The following is a 7,539-nucleotide window of genomic DNA, read 5'->3' as shown; positions in this document are numbered from 1 at the left end:
GATAGGCCAAGTGGCTTCTCCCGCTGACTTGCCCCTTTGGAAGTAGGAGCTCTTACTTCCATGGGCATTATTCCTCCCCGGGACCTACAGCCAAGTGTGGCCGGGGAACAGTGACTCTTGGACGGATAGGCCAAGTGGCTGCTCCCGCTGACTTGCCCCTTTGGAAGTAGGAGCTCCTACTTCCATGGGCATTATTCCTCCCCGGGACCTACTGCCAAGTGTGGCCGGGGAACAGTGACTCTTGGCCGGATAGGCCAAGTGGCTGCTCCCGCTGACTTGCCCCTTTGGAAGTAGGAGCTCTTACTTCCATGGGCATTATTCCTCCCCGGGACCTACTGCCAAGTGTGGCCGGGGGACAGTGACATGTGGCCGGATAGGCCAAGTGGCTTCTCCCGCTGACTTGCCCCTTTGGAAGTAGGAGCTCTTACTTCCATGGGCATTATTCCTCCCCGGGACCTACTGCCAAGTGTGGCCGGGGAACAGTGACTCTTGGCCGGATAGAACTAGTGGCTTCTCCCGCTGACTTGACCCTTTGGAAGTAGGAGCTCCTACTTCCATGGGCATTATTCCTCCCCGGGACCTACTGCCAAGTGTGGCCGGGGAACAGTGACTCTTGGCCGGATAGGCCAAGTGGTTTCTCCCGCTGACTTGCCCCTTTGGAAGTAGGAGCTCTTTCTTCCATGGGCATTATTCCTCCCCGGGACCTACAGCCAAGTGTGGCCGGGGAACAGTGACTCTTGGCCGGGTAGGCCAAGTGGCTTCTCCTGCTGACTTGCCCCTTTGGAAGTAGGAGCTCTTACTTCCATGGGCATTATTCCTCCCCGGGACCTACTGCCAAGTGTGGCCGGGGAACAGTGACTCTTGGCCGGATAGGCCAAGTGGCTTCTCCCGCTGACTTGCCCCTTTGGAAGTAGGAGCTCTTACTTCCATGGGCACTATACCTCTCGGGGACTTAGAGCCAAGTGTCTTCACCCTTTGGAGGTAGTAGCTCCTACTTCCATGGGCATTATTCCTCCCCGGGACCTACTGCCAAGTGTGGCCGGGGAACAGTGACTCTTGGCCGGATAGGCCAAGTGGCTTCTCCCGCTGACTTGCCCCTTTGGAAGTAGGAGCTCTTACTTCCATGGGCATTATACCTCTCGGGGACTTAGAGCCAAGTGTCTTCACCCTTTGGAGGTAGGAGCTCCTACTTCCATGGGCATTATTCCTCCCCGGGACCTACTGCCAAGTGTGGCCGGGGAACAGTGACTCTTGGCCGGATAGGCCAAGTGGCTTCTCCCGCTGACTTGCCCCTATGGAAGTAGGAGCTCTTACTTCCATGGGCATTATTCCTCCCCGGGACCTACTGCCAAGTGTGGCCGGGGAACAGTGACTCTTGGCCGGATAGGCCAAGTGGCTTCTCCCGCTGACTTGCCCCTTTGGAAGTAGGAGCTCCTACTTCCATGGGCATTATTCCTCCCCGGGACCTACTGCCAAGTGTGGCCGGGGAACAGTGACTCTTGGCCGGATAGGCCAAGTGGCTTCTCCCGCTGACTTGCCCCTTTGGAGGTAGTAGCTCCTACTTCCATGGGCATTATTCCTCCCCGGGACTTGCCGCCAAGTCTGGCCGGGGGACAGTGACACTTGGCCGGGTAGGCGAAGTGGCTTCTCCCGCTGACTTGCCCCTTTGGAAGTAGGAGCTCTTACTTCCATGGTCATTATTCCTCCCCGGGACCTACTGCCAAGTGTGGACGGGGAACAGTGACTCTTGGCCGGATAGGCCAAGTGGCTTCTCCCGCTGACTTGCCCCTATGGAAGTAGGAGCTCTTACTTCCACGGGCATTATTCCTCCCCGGGACCTACTGCCAAGTGTGGCCGGGGAACAGTGACTCTTGGCCGGATAGGACAAGTGGCTTCTCCCGCTGACTTGCCCCTTTGGAAGTAGGAGCTCTTACTTCCATGGTCATTATTCCTCCCCGGGACCTACTGCCAAGTGTGGCCGGGGAACAGTGACTCTTGGCCGGTTAGGCCAAGTGGCTTCTCCCGCTGACTTGCCCCTTTGGAAGTAGGAGCTCCTACTTCCATGGGCATTATTCCTCCCCGGGACCTACTGCCAAGTGTGGCCGGGGAACAGTGACTCTTGGCCGGATAGGCCAAGTGGCTTCTCCCGCTGACTTGCCCCTTTGGAAGTAGGAGCTCTCACTTCCATGGGCAGTATACCTCTCGGGGACTTAGAGCCAAGTGTCTTCACCCTTTGGAGGTAGGAGCTCTTACTTCCATGGGCATTATTCCTCTCCGGGACCTACAGCCAAGTGTGGCCGGGGAACAGTGACACTTGGCCGGGTAGGCCAAGTGGCTGCTCCCGCTGACTTGCCCCTTTGGAAGTAGGAGCTCCTACTTCCATGGGCATTATTCCACCCCGGGACCTACAGCCAAGTGTGGCCGGGGGACAGTGACATGTGGCCGGATAGGCCAAGTGGCTTCTCCCGCTGACTTGCCCCTTTGGAAGTAGGAGCTCCTACTTCCATGGGCATTATTCCTCCCCGGGACCTACTGCCAAGTGTGGCCGGGGAACAGTGACTCTTGGCCGGATAGGCCAAGTGGCTTCTCCCGCTGACTTGCCCCTTTGGAAGTAGGAGCTCTTACTTCCATGGTCATTATTCCTCCCCGGGACCTACTGCCAAGTGTAGCCGGGGAACAGTGACTCTTGGCCGGATAGGCCAAGTGGCTTCTCCCGCTGACTTGCCCCTATGGAAGTAGGAGCTCTTACTTCCACGGGCATTATTCCTCCCCGGGACCTACTGCCAAGTGTGGCCGGGGAACAGTGACTCTTGGCCGGATAGGCCAAGTGGCTTCTCCCGCTGACTTGCCCCTTTGGAAGTAGGAGCTCTTACTTCCATGGTCATTATTCCTCCCCGGGACCTACTGCCAAGTGTGGCCGGGGAACAGTGACTCTTGCCTGGGTAGGCCAAGTGGCTTCTCCCGCTGACTTGCCCCTTTGGAAGTAGGAGCTCCTACTTCCATGGGCATTATTCCTCCCCGGGACCTACTGCCAAGAGTGGCCGGGGGACAGTGACATGTGGCCGGATAGGCCAAGTGGCTTCTCCCGCTGACTTGCCCCTTTGGAAGTAGGAGCTCCTACTTCCATGGGCATTATTCCTCCCCGGGACCTACTGCCAAGAGTGGCCGGGGGACAGTGACATGTGGCCGGATAGGCCAAGTGGCTTCTCCCGCTGACTTGCCCCTTTGGAAGTAGGAGCTCCTACTTCCATGGGCATTATTCCTCCCCGGGACCTACTGCCAAGTGTGGCCGGGGAACAGTGACTCTTGGCCGGATAGGCCAAGTGGCTTCTTCCGCTGACTTGCCCCTATGGAAGTAGGAGCTCTTACTTCCATGGGCATTATTCCTCCCCGGGACCTACTGCCAAGTGTGGCCGGGGAACAGTGACTCTTGGCCGGATAGGCCAAGTGGCTTCTCCCGCTGACTTGCCCCTTTGGAAGTAGGAGCTCCTACTTCCATGGGCATTATTCCTCCCCGGGACCTACTGCCAAGTGTGGCCGGGGAACAGTGACTCTTGGCCGGATAGGCCAAGTGGCTTCTTCCGCTGACTTGCCCCTATGGAAGTAGGAGCTCTTACTTCCATGGGCATTATTCCTCCCCGGGACCTACTGCCAAGTGTGGCCGGGGAACAGTGACTCTTGGCCGGATAGGCCAAGTGGCTTCTCCCGCTGACTTGCCCCTTTGGAAGTAGGAGCTCCTACTTCCATGGGCATTATTCCTCCCCGGGACCTACTGCCAAGTGTGGCCGGGGAACAGTGACTCTTGGCCGGGTAGGCCAAGTGGCTTCTCCCGCTGACTTGCCCCTTTGGAAGTAGGAGCTCTTACTCCCATGGGCAGTATACCTCTCGGGGACTTAGAGCCAAGTGTCTTCACCCTTTGGAGGTAGTAGCTCCTACTTCCATGGGCATTATTCCTCCCCGGGACCTACTGCCAAGTGTAGCCGGGGAACAGTGACTCTTGGCCGGATAGAACTAGTGGCTTCTCCCGCTGACTTGCCCCTTTGGAAGTAGGAGCTCCTACTTCCATGGGCATTATTCCTCCCCGGGACCTACTGCCAAGAGTGGCCGGGGAACAGTGACTCTTGGCCGGATAGGCCAAGTGGCTTCTCCCGCTGACTTGCCCCTTTGGAAGTAGGAGCTCCTACTTCCATGGGCATTATTCCTCCCCGGGACCTACTGCCAAGTAAGGCCGGGGAACAGTGACTCTTGGCCGGATAGAACTAGTGGCTTCTTCCGCTGACTTGCCCCTTTGGAAGTAGGAGCTCCTACTTCCATGGGCATTATTCCTCCCCGGGACCTACTGCCAAGTGTGGCCGGGGAACAGTGACTCTTGGCCGGATAGGCCAAGTGGCTGCTCCCGCTGACTTGCCCCTTTGGAAGTAGGAGCTCTTACTTCCATGGGCATTATTCCTCCCCGGGACCTACTGCCAAGTGTGGCCGGGGGACAGTGACATGTGGCCGGATAGGCCAAGTGGCTTCTCCCGCTGACTTGCCCCTTTGGAAGTAGGAGCTCTTACTTCCATGGGCATTATTCCTCCCCGGGACCTACTGCCAAGTGTGGCCGGGGGACAGTGACATGTGGCCGGATAGCCCAAGTGGCTTCTCCCGCTGACTTGCCCCTTTGGAAGTAGGAGCTCCTACTTCCATGGGCATTATTCCTCCCCGGGACCTACTGCCAAGTGTGGCCGGGGAACAGTGACTCTTGGCCGGATAGGCCAAGTGGCTTCTCCCGCTGACTTGCCCCTTTGGAAGTAGGAGCTCTTACTCCCATGGGCAGTATACCTCTCGGGGACTTAGAGCCAAGTGTCTTCACCCTTTGGAGGTAGTAGCTCCTACTTCCATGGGCATTATTCCTCCCCGGGACCTACTGCCAAGTGTTGCCGGGGAACAGTGACTCTTGGCCGGATAGAACTAGTGGCTTCTCCCGCTGACTTGCCCCTTTGGAAGTAGGAGCTCCTACTTCCATGGGCATTATTCCTCCCCGGGACCTACTGCCAAGTGTGGCCGGGGAACAGTGACTCTTGGCCGGATAGGCCAAGTGGCTTCTCCCGCTGACTTGCCCCTTTGGAAGTAGGAGCTCCTACTTCCATGGGCATTATTCCTCCCCGGGACCTACTGCCAAGTGTGGCCGGGGAACAGTGACTCTTGGCCGGATAGAACTAGTGGCTTCTTCCGCTGACTTGCCCCTTTGGAAGTAGGAGCTCCTACTTCCATGGGCATTATTCCTCCCCGGGACCTACAGCCAAGCTTGGCCGGGGGACAGTGACATGTGGCCGGATAGGCCAAGTGGCTTCTCCCGCTGACTTGCCCCTTTGGAAGTAGGAGCTCTTACTTCCATGGGCATTATTCCTCCCCGGGACCTACTGCCAAGTGTGGCCGGGGAACAGTGACTCTTGGCCGGATAGGCCAAGTGGCTTCTCCCGCTGACTTGCCCCTTTGGAGGTAGGAGCTCCTACTTCCATGGGCATTATTCCTCCCCGGGACCTACTGCCAAGTGTGGCCGGGGAACAGTGACTCTTGGCCGGGTAGGCCAAGTGGCTTCTCCCGCTGACTTGCCCCTTTGGAGGTAGGAGCTCCTACTTCCATGGGCATTATTCCTCCCCGGGACCTACTGCCAAGAGTGGCCGGGGAACAGTGACTCTTGGCCGGATAGGCCAAGTGGCTTCTCCCGCTGACTTGCCCCTTTGGAGGTAGTAGCTCCTACTTCCATGGGCATTATTCCTCCCCGGGACCTACTGCCAAGTGTGGCCGGGGAACAGTGACTCTTGGCCGTGTAGGCCAAGTGGCTTCTCCCGCTGACTTGCCCCTTTGGAAGTAGGAGCTCCTACTTCCATGGGCACTATTCCTCTCCGGGACCTACTGCCAAGTGTGGCCGGGGAACAGTGACTCTTGGCCGGATAGGCCAAGTGGCTTCTCCCGCTGACTTGCCCCTTTGGAAGTAGGAGCTCTTACTCCCATGGGCAGTATACCTCTCGGGGACTTAGAGCCAAGTGTCTTCACCCTTTGGAGGTGGTAGCTCCTACTTCCATGGGCATTATTCCTCCCCGGGACCTACTGCCAAGTGTGGCCGGGGAACAGTGACTCTTGGCCGGATAGAACTAGTGGCTTCTCCCGCTGACTTGCCCCTTTGGAAGTAGGAGCTCCTACTTCCATGGGCATTATTCCTCCCCGGGACCTATTGCCAAGTGTGGCCGGGGAACAGTGACTCTTGGCCGGATAGGCCAAGTGGCTTCTCCCGCTGACTTGCCCCTTTGGAAGTAGGAGCTCCTACTTCCATGGGCATTATTCCTCCCCGGGACCTACTGCCAAGTAAGGCCGGGGAACAGTGACTCTTGGCCGGATAGAACTAGTGGCTTCTTCCGCTGACTTGCCCCTTTGGAAGTAGGAGCTCCTACTTCCATGGGCATTATTCCTCCCCGGGACCTACAGCCAAGTGTGGCCGGGGGACAGTGACATGTGGCCGGATAGGCCAAGTGGCTTCTCCCGCTGACTTGCCCCTTTGGAAGTAGGAGCTCCTACTTCCATGGGCATTATTCCTCCCCGGGACCTACTGCCAAGTGTGGCCGGGGAACAGTGACTCTTGGCCGGGTAGGCCAAGTGGCTTCTCCCGCTGACTTGCCCCTTTGGAAGTAGGAGCTCCTACTTCCATGGGCATTATTCCTCCCCGGGACCTACTGCCAAGTGTGGCCGGGGAACAGTGACTCTTGGCCGGGTAGGCCAAGTGGCTTCTCCCGCTGACTTGCCCCTTTGGAAGTAGGAGCTCTTACTCCCATGGGCAGTATACCTCTCGGGGACTTAGAGCCAAGTGTCTTCACCCTTTGGAGGTAGTAGCTCCTACTTCCATGGGCATTATTCCTCCCCGGGACCTACTGCCAAGTGTAGCCGGGGAACAGTGACTCTTGGCCGGATAGAACTAGTGGCTTCTCCCGCTGACTTGCCCCTTTGGAAGTAGGAGCTCCTACTTCCATGGGCATTATTCCTCCCCGGGACCTATTGCCAAGTGTGGCCGGGGAACAGTGTGTCTTGGCCGGATAGGCCAAGTGGCTTCTCCCGCTGACTTGCCCCTTTGGAAGTAGGAGCTCCTACTTCCATGGGCATTATTCCTCCCCGGGACCTACTGCCAAGAGTGGCCGGGGAACAGTGACTCTTGGCCGGATAGGCCAAGTGGCTTCTCCCGCTGACTTGCCCCTTTGGAAGTAGGAGCTCCTACTTCCATGGGCATTATTCCTCCCCGGGACCTACTGCCAAGTAAGGCCGGGGAACAGTGACTCTTGGCCGGATAGAACTAGTGGCTTCTTCCGCTGACTTGCCCCTTTGGAAGTAGGAGCTCCTACTTCCATGGGCATTATTCCTCCCCGGGACCTACAGCCAAGCTTGGCCGGGGGACAGTGACATGTGGCCGGATAGGCCAAGTGGCTTCTCCCGCTGACTTGCCCCTTTGGAGGTAGGAGCTCTTACTTCCATGGGCATTATTCCTCTCCGGGACCTACAGCCAAGTCT

Source organism: Engystomops pustulosus, chromosome 8, assembly GCF_040894005.1.
Source record: "Engystomops pustulosus chromosome 8, aEngPut4.maternal, whole genome shotgun sequence".
Lineage (NCBI taxonomy): Eukaryota > Metazoa > Chordata > Amphibia > Anura > Leptodactylidae > Engystomops > Engystomops pustulosus.
Note: the sequence above shows the minus strand (reverse complement) of the source record.